Below are 22,749 nucleotides of genomic sequence, written 5' to 3'. Positions count from 1 at the left end.
ATAGAAATTGAATATAGGATTAATCTGTGTCTAAAATCAGATATATAGATACACTATCTTCTTATTATTATTATTGTTGAAAAAAAAAAAACTGGTTAGATATCATTAATCTCTATCTCCTAGCTCTATCCTGTTTTTCCTTTTGTTCACATATTCTGAGGTGAATATACTGCACAGTTGGTGTTACGATTTGCCATGGTGAGCTTGTTTTTTACTAAAATTTAAAAAATTTAATAACAAATATATATTTATAATTTTTAAATTTTAATGTATAAAATATTTTAAACAGTAAAACTTTTTACTTAATTCCAATTATCTTATACATATATAAAAAAGTCAATCATAAATGTATATCAAAATAAAAAAGTGGTTTTAGTTTTAGTGGCCCAATGACGAATCTTGTCTGCAAGTCCAATTCAGCCTCCTCGACCCAAGAATTCGGGATCTTTTGAACTGCGTCAACTCACTCACCGTAATTTGTGTTCAGATATGAATCATATCTTTTTTCCATTTAGAAGATCTCTCAGATCGGAAAAGCATCCATATAAGAGGAGTTTCGGACTCCCTCCAGGTATGACACAAAAATCCTAAGACCCTACCTTTTAGATCTATTCTAACTTAAGTCTTGGAGTGTCTTTGCAAGTCACCCCTCTTGTTTACATTCCGCTGGTTAGGACACCGCGAAACTCATCACCCTGCTAGATTGTGGATCCCATTGTTAAAGGTAACTCATGAACATTGGCGCTGTCTGTGGAGATCCTTAGCAAGAGAGCTCAGCGACCTCTGTTCGATGGATAACCAATACTCCCTCACAGAGAATCGAGAGTATACCCCCCGAAAAATCACCAAGCGATGAATGGGGTTAGGATTCCGAGCATAGTCCACACGGTGATGACACACAGTCATCAGCTTCCAGCCCCTTCAGCGGAACGGGGTCCAATAGCACCTAAATCATCCAGGAATTACGGCATAGGCTGCAGAACTTGAAAAGAGAAATAGCCTCCTGAGGTCGTTACCATCCGACACCTAGCTCCGAGACGCTCTCGAGGATGCAACCCCAAGAGAGGCATCGCTCCCGATCGCCAGAACAGTGAAACGGAGGGTGACAAGGTAGGGACGATCAGCGACCCCATGAGTCAGGGTCCTGAACTCAGTGTGACCCCTATGGAAGAGAAAACAACAAATCTTCTGTGGGGAAGAGAAGGTAACATGGCGAATTCGTTATTCTATGTGCAACCCCTTTTGACGAAAGAGTCCTCAGGGTTCGTTTGCCTAGACACTTTGACAAGCCGACGGATATGCGCTACGATGGGACCAAAGACCCCAAGAAAATTTAACCGCCTTCAAGGTGCGTGGTGCGCACGAATTCCCACACTTCGTACAACTGAACCAGCAAGTGTACTAGGTCGTCCAAGTAATACATGTGCGAGTCAAGGTTGATCCCACGAGAATTGTGGTTTGAAGCAAGCTATGGTTATCTTGTAGATCTTAGTCAGGCGAGTAGGAGATGTAGATATGTTGTTTAGTTTCATAAAAGAAAATAAAAAGAAAACATTACTCAGAACTCAGAAGTTGTGTAAACTATGATAAGAAGGTGGTTAAGGCTTGGAGATGCTTTGTTCTTCTGGATTAATTCCAATCTTACTGACTTCTTCAACTGTGAATGATTTCTTCTATGGCAGACTGTATGTGATCAATGCCGGTTGAGAAGTCGCCAATGCTCCTCCAGATCTGAACCCCAGGGTTAGTGTGGATCCATTCTGATTGAGGGTGAAGCTCTTGTAGTCCATTCTCCTTAGTGATCCTACTCAAAATGCCACAGACAAGGTCGAATCTTCTGGATAAGAGAATGCTGCGCCTTTGGTTCTAGCCTCTACTACAGAGACTCTAATCTCCCCATACCTCGGCTGAACTGGTGTCTCGAGAAGTCCCCAACGAAGTCGTGGATTAGCCGTCTAAGAGATGTATAATCAAGCTAGTGGTTCAATGCTTTCCAGTCACGTAGTCACACAAACCCAAGAAGAACACGGGTGGTTGTCAGGCACGCGGTCTTAGAATGAGAAATGAAGATACATCTTAGAATAGAGAATCAAACACGGAGTGAAAAGAAACAGTAATACTTTTATTGATCTATAAAACTCAGCAGGGCTCCTCCCCTCAACCTAGGAGGTTTAGAAACTCATACTGATAAAAACTACAATGTAAAACGTGTAAAGTATCAAAAGGTTCTGAATAATGTAAAAGTTCTCAAATAAATACTAGGCTAATGAGTAAAGATTACATAAGAAGGGTAAAACAGTCTTTTAGTGCTAAAAATCCACTTTTGGGGCTCACTTGGTGAGTGTTTGGGTTGAGCTTGATTGAGATCCACGTGCTAGGAGGCGTCTAGGGCATTGAACGCTGGTTAGAGGGTCATTTATGGGCGTTGGACGCTGGTCTCTTCTCCTTTGGGTGCTGGACGCCAAAATAGGGCAGGAGGCTGACGTTGAATGCCAGTTTTGAGCCTTCAATTCTGAAAAAAGTATAAACTATTATACATTTCTGGAAAGCTCTGGATGTTAGCTTTCCATAGCCATTGAGAGCGCTCCATTTGGGTGTCTTTAGCTCCAGACAAGCTCTTTCGAGTGCAAGGAGGTCAAATTCGGATAGCATCTGCAGTGCTTTCTCTGTCTCTGAATCAGACTTTTGCTCCAGCTCCTCAATTTCAGCCAGAAAATACCTGAAATTACATAAAAACACACAAACTCAAAGTAGAATACAAAAATATGAATTTTACACTAAAACCTATGAAAACTTAACAAAACTTAAACAAAACATGATAAAAACTATATGAAAATGATGCCAAAAAACGTATAAAATATCCGCTCATCAGTGCGGATGAACCTGGTTGGAGTTCCCGATGCAGTGCGGTGTTGGGCATTTTTGGTAGTGCTTTCAGGACCAGCAATCAAGTGGTTTAACTTGCTCCCTCAAGGATCCATCAGGTTCTTTTCAGATATCTCCCAAAAATTCTAGGCTCAATTCCCCACTAGAATTGCCAAAGAAAAGCACCCCATAAATCTCCTAGGGGTGACTCAGCGAGATGATGAATGAATGACAAAATACCTAGACTGATCAACAATGAATGACTTGAAATTGACTACCTCACAGACTCGGTTGCTAGCTTCTTCTAGACCAACGGACTTACAAATGAAGACTTTCGTAAGAACCTTACCACGAATCTTGTATGGACCATTCATGAGATCCAAATGGTGGCCAGAGAATACATAAACGAAGAAGAGGTGAGCACAAGGAATAGGCAAACAAGCTCTCCCAACCCCCAAGATTTGGAGGGTTCATGAACTACATGCCCTTGACTGCCCTAATAGTAGAGGTTGATCAGCAGATAGCGGATAAAGGTCTATTAGCAGATAGCGGATAGCTTCACAACTAAAAGAATGGACCGGAGGAAATAAATCTTTGTACTGCAACTACCATCGTGGGTATGGATACAAGACCCATGATTGCATGGATCTAAAAGATGCCCTCGAATGGGCCATTTGGGATGGGAAGCTCCTCAAGTTCACGAAAATTATATGCGAACCAAGAAAACCTAACCGCAAAGTGCCTCCTGAGATAAAGGAAGGTCGGAATCCTTGAGCAGCCAAAACAACCCGAAGAGAAGAAACGAATTTCGACCCCACTATTGTGGTAAAGGTGGTAGTCACTAAGACCTGTGAAAAATCCAAATCATCAAAAGAAAGAACTCAAGATCCTGGCAGCCACGCCTTGGAACCCCGGGCATCACCCACTTTCCCTATATCAACTTCAGCCTGCAGGATTATAAACTTGGGGACCTAACTAATGACCTGCCCACGGTCATCATGACCAGAATGGGAATAAGCCTATTTAAGAGAATCCTGGTGGATACAGGTGTCGACTCTAACATACTGTTTCAGAATGCTTTCGACACCCTGAGGCTCAAAGAAGCAGACCTTCTGATCCACCAACACGATGTAGTTGGCCTAGGAGATTTCTTCATCAAACCAGATGAAGCTATCAAGCTTCCAATTTATATAGGGACAGAAAGCCAGTCATGGCCGATTTCGTTGTCCTCAAGAACTCCATTGGGTATAATGTCATTTTGGAAAGGAAGACTATCAACGACTTCTATGCAGTGATCTTTACAAAGTTCTTGACAATGAAGTTTTGGACGGATGATGGGAGCATAGGAACTATTCAGGACGATTTTTAATCGTCAAAAGCCTGAAACAATGTCAGCCTATCCCTAAGAAAGAAATCTTGCGATGTTGTGGGAGTTTTTGTCATCGACATAGACGCGAGGGTTGAGGAGCTCCCCTGACCAGAGCCGGAAGGACACTTGGAGAAAGTAAAAATAGGTGACACGAAGGAAAAATACACCTTCCTAAACTGAAACCTACCTTACGAGCTCAAGGGACCTCTTTCGACCCTCCTAAGGGAAAACAAAGACTTATTCGCATGAACACCTGCCGACATGCCGGGGTTGGATCCGGAGTTCATGTCCCATAGGCTACCCATAAAGTCAGAAGCCAAGCCAGTTGCACAAAAAAGGTGGAGGTTAAAAGATTGTCACAATTCAAATCAACAAAAGCCGAGAGTTTTATAACTCGGGTCGTCTCTGAATTGCAGTGAGGTGTGTGTATCATTGATTATGAGAAAAAGGAGAATCTGAAATGAAAAATACAAGAAATTAAATTGTAAGAAATTGAAAAGAAAACAAGGAGTTCAAATGCTAAAAGACATCTTGGCAAATATTGAGAGTTAAGGTTTCCTATCTAAGTCATTGACCACAAACATGGTAATTGAGAAGAGTTAATCCCACTTCGTCATCCTTTAACATCGAGAGAAATTCAAATGGACATCATTGATCTTAATCCACAAGTCCTAGCCAACTCACTAATTAGACTTAGTGAAAGACTAGTATCAATGGAAACAAAACCAACTAACAACCCTAAATTACTGATCAATATTGGACATCAATGACTCAAGGTCACCAAAGTCCTTAATTCCAAGCCAAGAATGCAAAATTCTACTCTAAATTAAAGAAGGCATTTCAACAAATACTTGGAAGGCATAAAATAAAAATATCATAAATTGTAAGAATAATAAAATCTATGACTGCCAATTGTAAGAAAACAATAATAACAATTCAATCAATCAACAATAAACATGAAAACATAAGATTGCATTAAAGGAAAATGAAATTAAAACAAGTGTTGAATAACTAAAGGTGGAAAAATAGAAAAATTAACAAGAGAAACTAGGTGAATTAAAATACTAGAACAAGGAATTGTAAAGAAAACTAAACTAAAACAAGAATTAAAACCTAAATATAAGAAAAAACTAAACTAAAAATCCTAATTTCTAGAGAGAAGTTGGAGCTTCTCTCTCTAGAATTGACCTAAAACACGATTCTACACTATTCTAACACTCCTTTCTACACTACTTAGTTCAATTCCCTTGCATTCTTGCCTTCAAATGCTTTAGAAATGAGTTAGATTGGGTCAAAATTGGGCCAGAAATCATGAGTCACGTGCCATTTTAAGTGAGGCACGAGATTAGGGTCATGTGTACACATCTACCATGCATACTCGCAAATTGTGAATGGTGCGTACGGATGACCCATGTGGAGGCACAACCATGAAAATCTTCAATCTTCATCTCTTCATGATTCCTCCACTTTTACATTCTTTTTCTTCATTTCTTTAAGCCATTCTTGCCTTCTAAACCTTGAATTCACTCAAACAAACACATCAACGTACCGAATGAGATAACAATGAATTAATTTAGCAATTTTCAAGCATAAAAAGCATATTTTTCACTATTAAGCACAATTAGAAAAAATTCATAAAACTATGTATTTTCAATGAATAAGTGCAAGATAAGTTGATAAAATCCACTAATTTCAACCCAAAAATTATTATAAAATATGGGTTGCCATGAGGAAAGTGCACAAGGGTTCCTGTGGCCACCACATGGGTTGGAAGGCCTTGGCCAAGAAATTGATAAGAGCCAGTTACTATTGGCCAACTATAATTCATGACTCAATGCAACTCGTCAGACGTGCGTTAAATGCCAAGAAAAGTGAAACATTCACAAAGCTCTAGTGGAAAAGCTATCCCATATCATGGCTCCCCAAACTTTTGCAGTATGGGAAATCGACCTCATGGGTTCGTTCCCTACGGCGCCAAGACAGCTCAAATTCGTTATAGTGGCCATCGACTATTACACCAAGTGGATTGAGGCCGAAGCTTTGGCTAGCATAACGGTAGCCCAATGTAAAATGTTCTTCTGGAGATAGGTAATCAAACAGTTTAGTATACCGGAGCTCGTTATCTCTAATAATGGCACCCAATTTGCCGATAAGAAGTTCCATAACTTCCTTGAAGGGCTAGAGAATCGGCATTGTTTCTCTTCAATAGAACACTTCCAGGCCAACAGACTAGTTGAGACGTTAGATAAGGTGATCCTAAAAGGGATAAAGAAGAGATTAGAACATAAGAAATGCGATTAGGGCAAATGAATTGGTTTTGTCCTCTGGTTATACCGCACCAGCCTACAATCGGCAAATAAAGAAACACATTTTCGCCTAACTTATGGCACCGAAATAGTCATACCAGTTGAGATCAGTGAACCGAGCCCAAGGTTCCTCCTAGGGACTTTTGATCAGGAAGCCGAAAAGAATTTGGTAGATAAAATTCGGGAGCTAGCCCACTTGAGATAAGCGTACCTTAAACAAAGACTAGCCCTCAAGCACAACCAGAATGTGAAGAAGCAAGATTTCGAGAAGGGAGACTTAGTGGTCAGGCGTAACGACATCAGAACTTGGAAGTCAGGGAAAGGGAAAATCTCCCCAAATTAGGAGGGACCTTACCGTATCCGGGAAGCATGCGACAAAAGAGCCTATCAATTAGAAAGACTTGACGAATCTCCGATATCCCGAACTTGGAATGCGGTCAACCTGAAAAAGTTCTACCCATAAAGATAGGCTTACGCCACCATCACGGGCTAGGATGCTCTTTTCTTGTCCTATGGAGCCGAGATTTTTGTTTGTTCTTGTCCTTTTCTTCTCTCTTGAATTAATTTATTGTATTGTCAAAATTTACCTTTCCTATGATACAACTTATTTTTCTTCCTTTTCAAAGTTACGAGAACGGCATCTTGGGATCGATCAATTTGGAAGCCAAAATCAAATCACACCTGAACGGTTAACCCAGTTTAAATACGGCATGAGTCAGATAGACTTTACCATATTAATAAGATTAACAAAATTAGCATAAATACGGCTTAAGTTTTGCTTAATCGAAAATACAAAGGTCGGCCCCTTGGGCATACATCTAGAAAAATAAAATAGAAAACTAAGTTTTCTTCCCAAGAGCTAGCCCATGATCTCCCCATCACGGATAGTCTTGAAGGCGCCAATCTAACAAACGTCGAAGTCAGGGGAAAAAAGGGTGACTTGCGACTTCAAAGACTCTTTTGTTGCAAAAATGGCCTCCTTGGTATTTCTCACGATCTCTTTGTTTCTTTTCCTCAAAACATATGCAACATCCTCGGTGGCCTTAACCCTCTTCTCGGCTTTCTCTGCATGGAGCTCAGCCTTCAAAGGTTGCACTTGCAGAGATGCCTCGAGGTTGAAAAGCAGCTGAATCTCGTGCGCTGCCTCTTTCACCTCTTTCTTTGACTCTATACAGGTAGCTTCAACGGCATCCCTTTCGGCCCGGGCAGTCATTAGGTCAAACTGAGCTTGGCGAAGCTTCCCATCCAAAATATACAACTGCCCCAGAACCGTCTCCATCTTGCGAACCACCATCGTAGAACGAAGCACAGAGCGGTAGACCTATTTTGCCTGAGCAACTGAGCAAGCAAGTCGCAGATGGCAAAATACTCTTCCATCCCCAGAAGCAAATGCTCATCAATAAAAGCCAGGGCATCAAAAGCCTTCTCCATCATAGAAGGGATGGCAACCTCCTTCCCCTTCCCGCTCGATAACATCTTTCATTTTTTCTTAGGAGACGGGGGTGTGATCTCATGGAGATTATTCTTAGCCCGGGTGACCGTGACCTCGCGATGGCCCTCAGCATCGACACTCGAGGCAGGGACCATCTCGATTTGAGGTTGCTCGTCCTTTTCCACCTCAAGGAAGGCAGACATGAGGTTCTCCATGGTTGTAAGCCCGCTAGCTATATCAACTGCAAAAAAAATAACTTATGAGAACAAGGATACAAAAGGAAGTACAAAGACAAAGTGAAAAGAGAAGAAACCTACCACTATATTAGTAACCGACTTCCTAGTCATCCATCACATGTCGGGGGTTCAGCGGCCTGTTCCCAAAAATGACCGTCAATACCTCAACTATATTCTTACTCTCCCGAATCAACCCCTCGTAAGACACTTTCAGTAAATGATCTTCCACGGCCTCATATACTTTTAGTAGGTCGAGAACTGTCGTTCCCCTTCCAGAGTTAGCCAAAACGGATGACAACAGGCCTCACCTTGAAGTACTCCTCCTTGAACCCACGAAAGGAGTCCTCAAAGAGCCCAATAATCTTTCGACCTTGAACGGCTTGGAAGGACATATAGCCCTTCTTGTGCTTACCTTCACGATGCGGCACAGAGAGTAGGAAGAAGTACAGAAAAATCTCCACAACAGTCGGAATTTTGAGATACTCGCACACGTGCTCAAACACATTTAATAGCCACCCAACTATTAGGATGAAGCTGAGAAGGGAAAACACTATATTGGTTTTGGAGTCCGATGACATCTAACATAGGTTTATATACCTACATCTAGTCGGGAACTGAGCTTTCATATTTACATAACAAATGCGCTCTTGGGCGTTGGGGAGGGAGAGTTTATAATGTTCCTCTACAACGCCCCCACCACAGATCGCGCTGGCAACCCGAAACTCCTGTAAGTCTTCCTCACCAAGATGCGAAGGGGTTCCCACTACATCGATATTACACCAGAAATACACTTGTGGAACCCTCCAACTGAAAACACAAGCCCTTATTAAGGTTCGGCCCTCCTTCGTACCATACCTACAAATTGGGGGCACCATCACCATTGTAAGCCTACGATCTACAAATAAAAAAGTCCAAAACTAGGAAAACTCAAGGGAAAGCTAGCCTAGGCCCTAAATGGAGAGGTTGTGACACCCCTCTAAATCACCTAAAACCACCTTCACGGTGGAGCTACACTATCCATTGCATTGACATGACAGTAAACAAAAATACAAGAAAAAACAAAGAAGGAGAAAAACTTACTTAATTGGAACCAGTTGAAAATCACGAACAATGAACAGTAACAAAGTGCAGGAAAATACCTTCAAACAAGGACGATTCCAAAAGTGGTCAAAGCAACTCCCATGGTGGAGAACCAAATAAAAATGGAAAGGGAGAAAGCTTGCATGGAAGTGATGGTGTGAAAGTTAGAAAATAAAGTTACAAATATAACTGAAGCAGTTTTTAAACAAAGGCGTTTCAAAATGTGCGAATACAAAAAGCCAGAAGGGTAATAAGGTAAAATTGAGCGTGATAGCAATTAATGAGCCATTTCATATCAATTGATGCGATGCCTTGAGAACTGCATGCACAATCTCTAACATCAGAGACCCTTCAGAAACCGTTCGATTCTAACCAACTTGCCAAGAGTCAACTCTAATCCGGGTCCACGAAAATGTGACATCCTTGTTAGGGCCAGACACGCCACGTTTGATGGCAATGTTGCGGATTCGGGTTTCAGCCTCTTCGGCCCAAGAACCCGGGACCTTCTAGACCGTCTCAACTCATTCATTGTGTTTCATGTTCAGATACAAATTGTATTTTTTCATATTTAAAAGATTTCTCATATCAAAAAAGCATTCATACAAGAAGAATTTTAGACTCTCCCAGCTATGACACACAAATCTTAAAATTTTACCTCTTAGATTCATTCTGATTTGAGAGTTGAAATATTTTTACGGATTATCTCTCTCCTCTTTACATTTTACTGATAAGGATGCCGCAAAATTCGTCACCCTAGTAAATCGTGGATCTCATTGTTCAAAGGTAACTCAGGAACAATATATATAATTTCTAGTTAACCGCGCTAATTAACATATAATCTATGTCCGGTCTAATGTGTCAATTTTTGATGGGCTAACTCGTTAACCATGTCTCTAACCAATCTAAATTTCTAATGACTTGGGTTGTCCAAAATTGATTGACGTTAATGTGCTAATCATAATATAGAGAGTGGTTGATTTTCAGTATACATGTAATATTTTTTAATTAATCACGTGGAAGTTAAGATTATTTTTTGTAATCTTACTTGTGGATATCATTGGAAAGATATTGTGCCGTGCAAGCCTAACTTTTCAGACAATCTTATAAAATCCCAATCCCTACCAAAAAACCATTGACTAATGGAAATAGATAAATATTTGTTTAATTGATTATTTTGGTATAGTTAGTTACATATACTGTTATAGTTTTTTAATTTGTCAAACAAATTTTTGAAGAGTATTGCTACACATACAAGTATTTTAGCATACAAATCATACAAGTTAATCTTAACCCAACAAAATCTATTTACATAACACGCATGAAAATCACGTTCTTCTTTATATTCTGTGTTCCTCTTCCTCCTCTTTCTTTTTCTTGTTCTCCTTCTTCTTTGCATTTTTTCTCATTTTTCTTTGTGTGTTTCATCTTCATCGTCGTTTTTTTATTACTGTTATTGTTGCTGCATTTTTTTCCTCCTCCTCTTTCTATTGATTTTATAACATTATGTATTTTTTTCTTCTTTGTTTGATTTTTTCCTCCCAAAAAGAATTATGAGAATATGAACTAAGAAAATGAAGAAGAAGAAGCAGCAGAAGAAGATGAGGAAGAGGAAGAGGAAGAGTTTTAAATTATGCAGAACTTATCAGCACACATACACCGAAAATTTTTAAACAATACACTCGAATATCTTCATGGTACACCCAAATATCTTCGTGTTACACTCAAATTTGCTGCAAATACAGAAAAAATATTTTCTCTAATGCTACATTTTTTTTTCTTCTTGTTTTTCTTATTTCTTTCTTTCTTTTAGTTGAATGAATATAAGTTCATCCTCTTTCAAGTAATTTTGTACCATTTTGTGTTTTTTCTTCTTCTTTGTTTGTTTTTTTTTTGTTTTATTCTTGTTAAGAGAGTAAAACAAGAAAAAATTTGAGAAGATAAAACAAGAAAAAAATATGAATAAGAAAAAAAAAAGAAGATGATGATGATGGTGATGAAAAAGAAGAAGAAGAAGAAGAAGCAGCAGAAGATGAGGAAGAGGGAGAAGAAGAGTTTTGAATTATGCAGAACTTATCAGCACACAATATACACCAAAAATTTTTAAACAATACACTCAAATATATTCGTATTACACCCAAATATCTTCGTGTTACACTCAAATTTGCTGCAAATACAGAAAAATATTTCCTCTAATGCAGAACTTTTACATTACATTCAATTTTCAACCCATCAACGATGAACAATAATTTTCACAAATAAAAACATTATTCACCTACATAATCATAAACTACTAACGAAAATATTAACTAGAATCGAACTACACCTCAACCACTTGATTGGATTCAAAAAAATAATCAATTTTGTTCTGGTTCAATTGACAATATGAACTTGAATTATTCATTATCTTCAACAACGAGATAACTGAAGATGGAGAAGAAGGAGGAAAAGGAAGGAGGAGAAGAAATTTTAATGAAAAAAGAAGGAGGAAGAGGAGGAGGAGGATGAGGAGGAGGTGGTGTTGGTGACGACGATAACAAAAGAGAAAGATAACGAGAAAGAACGTGCTGCAAGAAGAAGAACACGTGTAACACCCTACCACACAAAGTCTTATGTCATAAAACTGAGGTGATGAGGTATTACGACCTCTAAAAGTAAAATTATATATATAGATTATAGATTAAAAAGGTTTTATCTAGGAGCCTTTGAAGGAAGGGTATAACAAAAGCGTTAAACAGAAAAGCGCAGCACTCACGTAAGCGATAGCGTAAACCAGGTAGGATAAGCGAAAAGCGACATATATACATAGGAAAGGAGTTTCAAGATACAAATAGCAAAGCTTCTGACTCGGCTTGCGAAGTTTAAAACCAGCCAGAGCACATATACATATATACATAAGAATCCCAAAATAGCCTAAAAGACAGCTTATAGAACATGTTTATCCAAATCAACCTCTAAGAGGGATAAAGCATCATATACATAAATAGTAGAGATAATACAAATCTACATATATACATCAAGCCAAAATAAGTCCCAAAATACAAAAGGTCTTCGCTGTAAAAAGCTCCCAGTATGCCTCAACGAGATGTCTTACGTTTAATGAAGGATAAATGCCGGTTAGGAATTCTGGTGCACCAATTCCCACACTTCGTACAACTGAACCAGCAAGTGCACTGGGTCGTCCAAGTAATACCTAAGTGAGTCAGGGTCGATCCTACGAGGATTGTGTTTTGAAGCAAGCAATGGTTATCTTGTAGATCTTAGTCAGGCGGATAGAAGAGTTGTTGGATTTGTTTAAATGCATAAAATTGGAATAAGATGGAGTTACTATGTTTGATTATAACCAGTGATAAGAAGATGGTTAAGGCTTGGAGATGCTTTATTTTTTTGGATTAATTCCGGTCTTACTGTCTTCTTCAACTGTGAATAATTTCTTCTATGGCAGGCTGTATGTGATTAACATCTTTTTTAAGAGATCGCTAATACTCCTCCAGATCTGAACCCCAGGGTTAGTGCAGATCCAGTCTAATTGTAGGTGAAGCTCCTACAGTTCATTCTCTTTGGTGATCCTACTCAAAATGCCACAGATAAGTTTGAATCTTCCAGATTAGGGAATGTTGCACCTTTGGTTCTAGCCTCTACCACAAAAACTCTAATCTCCCCGTACCTCGGCTGAACTGGTGTCTCGAGAAGTCCCTAACGAAGTCGTGAATTAGCCGTCTAAGAGATGTATAATCAAGCTGGTGGTTCATCATTGTCCGATGAAAGACTCACTCTGAATCCATGTGGAATGAGATAACTTTGTACCGGTTTAACGCATTCATATTGATGAAGAACGAAGATACATCTTAGAATAGAGAATCAAACACGAATTGAAATAGAACAGTAGTACTTTTATTAATCCATAAAACTCAGCATGGCTCCTCCCCTCAACCTAGGAGGTTTAGAAACTCATAATAATAGAAAATACAATCATAAACGTGTAAAGTGTCTAAAAGTTCTGAAAAATGTAAAAAGTTCTCAAATAAATACTAGGCTAATGACTAAGGATTACATAAGAAGGGTAAAACAGTCTTTTAGTACTAAAATCTACTTCTGGGGCCACTTGGTGAGTGTTTGGGCTGAGTTTGATTGAGATTCACATGCTAAGAGGCCTCTAGGGCATTGAACACTGGCTAGGGGATCCTTTATGGACATTTGGATGTTGGTCTCCTCCTTGTGGGCGTTGGACGCCAGAATAGGGCAGGAGGCTGGCATTGAACGCTAGTTTTGGGCCTTCAATTCTGAAGCAAAGTATGGAGTATTATACATTTCTGGAAAGCTCTGGATGTTAGATTTCCATAACCGTTAAGAACGCTCCATTTGGATGTTTTTAGCTCCAGAAAAGCTCTTTTGAGTACAAGAAAGTCAGATTCAAACAACATCTGCAGTGCTTTCTCTGTCTCTAAATCAGAATTTTGCTCCAGCTCCTCAATTTCAGCCAGAAAATACCTGAAATTGTACAAAAATATACAAACTCAAAGTAGAATCCAAAAATGTGAATTTTATACTAAAACCTATAAAAACTTAATAAAACTTAAACAAAACATGCTAAAAACTATATGAAAATGATGCCAAAAAGCGTATAAAATATCCAAAGACAGAGAGCTCATCCATGAACACTTCAAGGAACTTCTGTACCATATTAGAGAAGATGGACAACATACATTTCTGAAAGGTGGCAGGTGCATTGCACAGGCCAAATGGCATTAGCCTGTAGGCAAACACGCCATATGGGCCTGTGAATGCTGTCTTCTCTTGATCTTGTGGATCCACTGCTATTTGATTGTACCCAGAATATCCATCCAGGAAACAATAAAACACATTCCCTGCTAGTCTTTCTAGTATTTGGTCAATAAATGGTAAAGGAAAATGATCCTTCCTGGTGGCGTTATTGAGCCTTCTATAGTCAATGCACATACGCCACCCTATAACTGTCCTTGTAGGGATTAGTTCATTCTTTTGATTATAAACCACTATCATGCCTCCCTTATTCAGAACAACTTGGACAGAGCTCACCCAGGGGCTATCAGAAATGGGATAAATAATCCCAGCCTCACAGAGCTTAGTGACTTCCTTCTGCACTACTTCCTTCATAGCTAGATTCCGTCGCCTTTGTGGTTGCACCACTGGTTTGGTGTCATCCTCTAGTAGGATTTTGTGTATGCATCGGGTCAGGCTAATGCCCTTAAGGTCACCTATAGTCCACCCAAAGGCGGTCTTATGTGTCTTGAGCACTTGGATTAGTATCTCCATCTCCCAGAAATGCATATTTCAGGGAGGACGGTAATGGCTTGAGCACAAGATTTGGAGGCTTCTCCTTTTTCTTAGGAGTTTCCAGAGGTTCCTTTAAATAAGGCTGGGCATCTGTAAGGATGTCATTCAGCCTTTCTTTGAGTCCAGAAGCCATGTTTACTTCTTCCACAAGGGAATTAATGAGATCAATGCTCATGCATTCCTCTAGGGTGTTTGAATGCTGCATAACATTGACAACATTCAGTACGAACTTTTTCTCATTGACTCTCAGGGTTACTTCCCCTTTTTCAACATCAATAAAGGTATGTCCTGTAACTAGGAAGGGTCTCCCTAGGATAAGAGATGCACTCTTATGCCCTTCCATATCCAACACCACAAAGTCAGTGGGAAAAGTAAAGGGTCCAACCCTGACAATCATGTCTTCAACTATGCCTAATGGTATCTTAATAGAACCATCAGCAAGTTGAAGGCATATGCGGGTTGGTTTGACTTCATCAGTCAAGCAAAGCTTCTTTATTAATGAAGCAGGTATTAGGTTAATGTTTGCTCCAAGATCACATAGAGCTGTCCTTGTGCAAGCATTCCCTAGAATGCATGGTATTATAAAACTTCCAGGATCCTTAAGTTTCTCTGGTAAGCTGTTTTGAATGACTGCACTGCACTCTTCAGTGAGGAGAACTATTTCTGTCTCTCTCCAATCCTTCTTATGACTTAAAATGTCCTTTATAAACTTAGCATAAGAAGGTATCTGTTCAAGAGCCTCTGCAAAATTGATCTTGATCTCTAATGTTCTGAGATAATCCACAAAGCGAGCAAACTGTTTATCTTTTTCCTCTTGACGGAGTTTCTGAGGAAATGGCATCTTAGCCTTATACTCGTCAATCTTGGTTGATTAAGGCTGAGTGCCGTGTGTATTGGAAGGGAGGTTACTAGCTTGCTTAGGAAGGTTATTACCAGTATGTAACTGGTCTCCCTTGCAAGGGCGTTTAACGCCCTTGTTGCTGCCCCCTTCCTGGCGTTTAATGCCAGGGATACTATTCCCTTTTGGGCATTCAACGCTCTTGTTGTTGTCCTTGATTGGGCGTTCAATGCCAGGGATGGATACCCCTTCTTGGCATTGAACGCCAATGACATTTGTCTTTAGGCATTCAATGCCCTCAGAGATGTCTTGGACATCAGTCTGGTGTTCCTCTGTTAGTTTTTCTTCCCTTGATCTCCTACTGTACTGAGTTTGGGAGTTTAAGGATTTCCCACTCCTCAGTTGAATAGCCTAGCATTCCTCTGTTATCTGCTTAGATAATTGCTGCCTTGTTTGACTCAGCTGGGCTTCTACATTCTTGTTAGAAGCCTGAGTTTCTCGCAAAGCCTCTTGCAATTCCAGTAGTTGCTGGGCAAGGGTGTGTAGTTGCTGAGTTAATGGGCCATCCTGTTCTGGAGGGTTAGGTTCAGTAGATATTACCTTTACCTCTCTTCTCATAGAAGTCTCAGTACAGATGCTGATTACAGATGCTGATTAGTGGCAACTGTCTCAATAAGCTCGTGAGCCTCTTAAATGGTCTTTCTCATGTGTATGGAACCACTGGCAGAGTGGTCCATAGACATTTTAGCCATGTTTGAGAGTCCATAGTAGAAGATGTCTAACTGTACCCATTCTGAAAATATTTCAGTGGGACATTTTCTTAGCAATCTTCTATACCTCCCCCAGGCATCATGAAGAGATTCATTATCTCCTTGTTTGATGCCTTGGATGTCCAGTCTTAACTGGGTCAGCTTCCTTGGAGGGAGGTATTGATTTAAAAACTTGTCTAAAGTTTTCAAGCTAGCTTTGGGCTGGTTATCCAACCACCTCTTTGCTTGGTCCTTTACAGCAAAAAGAAAGAGTAATAGTCTGTAGACATCTTGGTCTACTCCCTCATTGTGTAATATGTTAGTAATCTTTAAGAGATCTGCTAGAAACTCAGTAGGTTCTTCCTATGGAAGTCCATAATATTGGCAGTTTTGCTGCACCAAAGTAACGAGTTGAGGGTTTAGTTCAAAGCTAACTGCTCTGATGGGAGGTATGCTAATACTTCTTCCATAGAAGTCAGCAGTGGGGTTTGTATAGGACCCCAGAGTTCTTCTGAACTCTTCATTCCCATTCGGGTTCATGATGAAGAAAGGTAGAAGAAGAGAAAGAATAAGGGATAAAGATTTAAATTGTAATTAAAATATTTTTATTTTTATTTTATTTATTAATTAAATTCGAAAACAAAGGTTAATTAATTAAAAAGATTTGAAAATTAATTAATAAATTTTGAAAAAAAGAGAGAGAAATAGAAGAAAGATTTGAAAACAAGTAACTAATTAAGAAAGATTTGAAAACAAGATAAGATAGAAAATTAAAAATGATTTGATTTCAAAAATATTTGAAAAAGTCAACAAGATAAGATAATAATTGAAAAGATTTGAAAAAGATTTAATTTTAAATTTAAAAGAAGATAAGATAGAAAAGATTTTAAATTAAAGATAATATAAGTTAGATAAGATAGATAAGATAAGGAAGTTAAGAAAAGATAAGTTTTAAATTAAAAAGATTTGAAATCAAACTAAAAAATTTAGTTTCTAATTTAAAAATATTTGAATTTTAAATTTTAAAAGAAAGATAAGATAAGAAAGAATCAAATTTTAAAAGAAAAGATTTGAAAAGAAGTTGAAGAAGATAAGATTTGAAATTTGAAAATTGAAATTTGAAATTTTAAAATTTGAAATTGAATTTTAAATTTTGAATTTGAAATAAGATAAGATAAGATTTTGAAAATTGAATTTAAAATTTTTGAATTTTGAATTTGAAACAAGATCAGATAAAGATTTGAAAAAGATATGATTTTTGAAAAGATTTGAAATTGAAATTTGAAATTAAGATAAGATAAAATAATAATTTGAAATTAAAATTTGAAATTTTTGTTACTTTTTTCGAAAATTCAAGTAAAAGATAGAAAAGATATTTTATTTTTTTGAATTTTGAATTTAATGAAGAAAGAGAAAAATAACAAAAGGACACCAAACTTAAAACTTTTAGATCTAAGGACACTACTATGCGAAAATTTTAAAGAAAAACACAATGGGACACCAAACTTAAAAATTTTAAGATCTAAAAAAGAAGAAAAACAAGAACACTTTGAAGATCAAGAAGAACATCAAAAACAAAACTCAAAGAATTCAAAGAAAACAAGAACATGCAAAAGACACCAAACTTAAAAATTTTGAAAACCAAAGACTTTAAATTCGAAAATTTAAAAGAAAAGACCCAAGAAGACACCAAACTTAAAGATTGACACAAGATTCAAACAAAAGACACTATTTTTGAAAACTTTTTAGAAAAAGACTCAAGAAATTCGAAAAATTCAACAAGAACACAAACAAAAGACTCAAACCAAAAACAAAGATTAAATAAAGAAAAGAAAAGGTTTTTGAATTTTTTTTTTAATTTTTTCGAAAAAGAAGAAGAAAATAAAAGACTCGGATAAAATAAAACTAAACTTGTAAAGAAAAGGAAATTTACCTAATGTAAGCAACAAGATAATCCGTCAGTTGTCCAAACTCGAATAATCCCCGGCAACGGCGCCAAAAACTTGGTGTACGAATTCTCACACTTTGTACAACTGAACCAGCAAGTGCACTGGGTCGTCCAAGTAATACCTAAGTGAGTTAGGGTCGATCCTACAAGGATTGTGATTTGAAGCAAGCTATGGTTATCTTGTAGATCTTAGTCAGGCGGATAGAGGAGTTGTTGGATTTGTTTATACGCGTAAAATTGGAATAAGATGGAGTTACTATGTTTGATTATAACCAGTGATAAGAAGATGGTTAAGGCTTGGAGATGCTTTATTCTTCAGGATTAATTCTGGTCTTACTGTCTTCTTCAACTGTGAATGATTTCTTCTAAGACAGGCTGTATGTGATTAACATCTTTTTTAAGAGATCGCTAATACTCCTCCAGATCTGAACCCCAGGGTTAGTGCAGATCCAGTCTAATTGTAGGTGAAGCTCCTACAGTTCATTCTCTTTGGTGATCCTACTCAAAATGCCACAGATAAGTTTGAATCTTCCAGATTAGGGAATGTTGCACCTTTGGTTCTAGCCTCTACCACAAAAACTCTAATCTCCCCGTACCTCGGCTGAACTGGTGTCTCGAGAAGTCCCTAACGAAGTCGTGGATTAGCCGTCTAAGAGATGTATAATCAAGCTGGTGGTTCATCATTATCCGATGAAAGACTCACTCTGAATCCATGTGGAATGAGATAACTTTGTACCGGTTTAACGCATTCATATTGATGAAGAATGAAGATACATCTTAGAATAGAGAATCAAACACGAATTGAAATAGAACAGTAGTACTTTTATTAATCCATAAAACTCAACAGGGCTCCTCCCCTCAACCTAGGAGGTTTAGAAACTCATAATAATAGAAAATACAATCATAAACGTGTAAAGTGTCTAAAAGTTTTGAAAAATGTAAAAAGTTCTCAAATAAATACTAGGCTAATGACTAAGGATTACATAAGAAGGGTAAAACAGTCTTTTAGTGCTAAAATCCACTTCTAGGGCCCACTTGGTGAGTGTTTGGGCTGAGCTTGATTGAGATCCACGTGCTAGGAGGCCTCTAGGGTGTTGAACACTGGCTAGGGGGTCTTTTATGGGCGTTTGGATGCTGGTCTCCTCCTTGTGGGCGTTGGACGCTAGAATAGGACAGGAGGCTGGCGTTGAATCCCAGTTTTGGACCTTCAATTCTGAAGCCAAGTATGGACTATTATACATTGATGGAAAGCTCTGGATGTTAGCTTTCCATAGGCGTTAAGAACGCTCCATTTGGATGTATGTAGCTCTAGAAAAGCTCTTTTGAGTGCAAGGAGGTCAGATCCGGACACCATCTGCAGTGCTTTCTCTGTCTCTGAATCAGACTTTTGGTTCAACTCCTCAATTTCAGCCAGAAAATAACTGAAATTGTACAAAAACACACAAACTAAAAGTAGAATTAAAAAATGTGATTTTTACACTAAAACCTATAAAAACATAATAAAACTTAAACAAAACATGCTAAAAACTACATGTAAATGATGCCAAAAAGCGTATAAAATATCCGCTCATCAAATTCACCAAAGGATTTTTCTCAATTCAATGTCACAAAGTATAGTTCCAACCGACGAGATATCCCTAATCAAAGTTTAATAAGAGGATGTCACAACAATGAAATCAATAACCGGGAGTAGAATCACAAGTCGTTCTTCCAAGGACTTACACTAGAATGCACATTGTTGGTTAGGAATTTTTGGGACTTTTGGATTGCATACGGAAGAAGTAAAATGACAATTATATAAAAGCAACGAATAGCTAACAATCATGTATCAAAATAACTACAACTAAAACATATAAGGACAAGAGCTATGAAATTAAAGTGAGAAAATTAGGAATTGAAAGCTAGTAGAGGTGAATAACAATCAATCAGTATAAAGGTCTTGGCTAGGGTAGATAATTGGAGTTCCTATTCTTATTGTCATTATCACTTGTGATGGAAATTGTCCATTGCTTCCACTTATTTATCCTCTAACAAATGAAGAAATGTCAAGTAAATACAATTAACTTGAGTTCACAAGTTCTAGTAAACTCATAGTGAAAGACTAGCTTTAGTGAAGTTCAACCTAACTAGCAACTTCCAATATTCAATAAACCATAGGCTTTGACAATTCAAGAGTTTTCAATACTCAACCCTGTTGCCAGGGCATCTTGGCTAGTTTCACAAGCCATTTTGAGTATGTATTAGGGTAGTTTCATGTATTTTCTTAGACAATAAGTAAGTATTTGGTTGATTATGCATTCATACCTTGATTCAATCAAACATTGTGAATTTTAAACATTTTCAATAATGTAAGAATTAAATGATAAGAATGAATGATGCAATATTTCATGATTAGAACAAAACTTTTATGCAATTCGTTTGATTGGTTTCAGGTAATAAGGAGCAGAGACCCACGTTAGTGGCCACGTTAGTGCCACTAACATGGGCACTAACGTGGAAGAAAGGAAAGCTTGGAAAGTTAGTGGCAAAGTTAACACCACTAACTTTAGCAAAGAAGAGGAAGACCCACATTAGTGGCTCTGTTAGTGGCCACGTTAGTACCACTAACGTGGGCATTAACGTGGAAAAAAGGGGCACAATGAAAAGTTAGTGCAAAAGTTGGTGGCACTAACTTGTTCGAGGTACTAACGTGGGCATTAACGTGGAAAAAAGGGGAACAATGAAAAGTTAGTGCAAAAGTTGGTGGCACTAACTTGTTCGAAGCAAAGGATGAAAAGTTAGTGCAAAAGTTAGTGCCACTAACTTGTTCGAAGCCATGGAGACCCACGTTAGTGGCCACGTTAGTGCCACTAATGTGAGTCACTAACGTGGAGATGGGAGCTGCATGAAAAGTTAGTGAAAAAGTTAGTGGAACTAACTTTTGATAGGCCAAGAAAGCCCACGTTAGTAGCCATGTTAATGCCACTAACGTGGGTTCTGCCCAACCTCAACCCTTCCAGCAAGCTGAGTAGAGCCCAATGAGTTAGTTAACTGCTTCAACTGAGGCCTAGGGCCCACATCCAGAGACTTGCAAACTCAACCGAGGATCAGAGGAGTAGTATAAATAGGAGTAGTTTTGAACTAGATTGGGGATTGGCACCTGAGGATCCAGGATTGTAAACACTCTGTATTTTACTTTCTCTGTAATTCAATTTACTTTTGAATGCACTTTTCATTTTCAATTTCGATTTCCAGAGCTATGAACAACTAAATCCCTCTTCATTGGGTTAGGGATCTCTGTTGTAATTCAATGGATCAATTGTAGTTTTCATTCTTCTTCTTTTTTCCATTCTCTTGATTTGCTTGAAAGCTTTCGATCTTCATCCAATTGAGCAATTGTCTCGGAAGAGAAATTGCTCATACTTGGATTTCCTTTGAACCTTGGAAGAGGAATGAGGAAATCATGCTAGAAATGCTTTCTCATGTTGGACTGGGTTGGGGGTTGGATGGATATGGTGACATATAATCCTACCGATACTTTGAAATAGAAAAACATATGGTATAATCAGTGATCGTACTTCATCTCTTCCCATGAGCAATTAGATAAAGGAATTGGGCAATTGTTCAAGCTTAGAGAGATTGAATTACCAAGGAATTGGGATTCAATCACCTAAGATTGCCAAGAGATCAATGAATGCATGGATTGAGGAAGAGATGAGAATGAACTTGATCCAGAGAATGCGACATCTCCTAAGCCCAATGAACTCCCCCACTTCTGATCTTTCCCCATTCTCTTTAATTCTGCTGTTTACATTATTGTTTATCATCCCCATTCCCATTTAAGTTTCTGCAATTTACTTTCTGCACTTTATATTCTACAATTTACTTTTTGTCATTTACATTTGTTGTTATTTACGATTCCCGCTGTTCCGAGGGTTACCTGAAACTGAAGGTCGATCTCGGATGAGATCTTTGGTACTGGTCGGAGATGACGTGTCCAGCTGGCTGGTGGCGGCTGGAGCTGTTGTGTCCGACTTGTTGGATTTGCTGCACTGCTGATCCTTGGCCACCGGAGGGTGGGGGGTACCTGCAAGAAACTCCGATGCTTAAGTTAGCACGGGTATTAGGCAGGTTTTTATGTAGAATCATAGTATGAGTTATACCTGGGTGCTCTAGTGTATTTATAATGGTGAGATGTGACCTTTGGATAAGATAAGTTAGTTTTCTTATCTTATCTTTATCTTTTGGGTTGAGGTCAGCGCATCTTCAACGGAACCGCCCTTCTCTGTAGGCCTGAACGACCTTTGGATTTGGGTCGTATTCCTTGAATTGGGCCCTTTTTGGGCTTTCCTGTCGATTTGGCCGAGTTCTTCGTAAAGAAGTCGGTCCGCTTGACCTAAGGAGGTCGGTCGCTTTATTACTGAACATCCCGGTTCGGACAGCTCGACCCAGGGTATGAACAGTGCCCGTGCTTGAGCTCGGTCTTCTTTTTGAGGCCGAGTTCTTGACTTCGGTCTTTCTTTAGTGAAGCCGATCTCAAGCATTTTGTCGATTCCTTTGTAGAAGCTTTTGAATGTAGAACGTTTTCCTCTAAAAGCGCGCGCTTTTATATCGGCGCTTTGGGAACGTGCGAG

This window comes from Arachis ipaensis, chromosome B10 (genome assembly GCF_000816755.2).
Source record: "Arachis ipaensis cultivar K30076 chromosome B10, Araip1.1, whole genome shotgun sequence".
In the NCBI taxonomy this organism is placed as follows: domain Eukaryota; kingdom Viridiplantae; phylum Streptophyta; class Magnoliopsida; order Fabales; family Fabaceae; genus Arachis; species Arachis ipaensis.
This window is presented reverse-complemented; position numbering follows the sequence as displayed.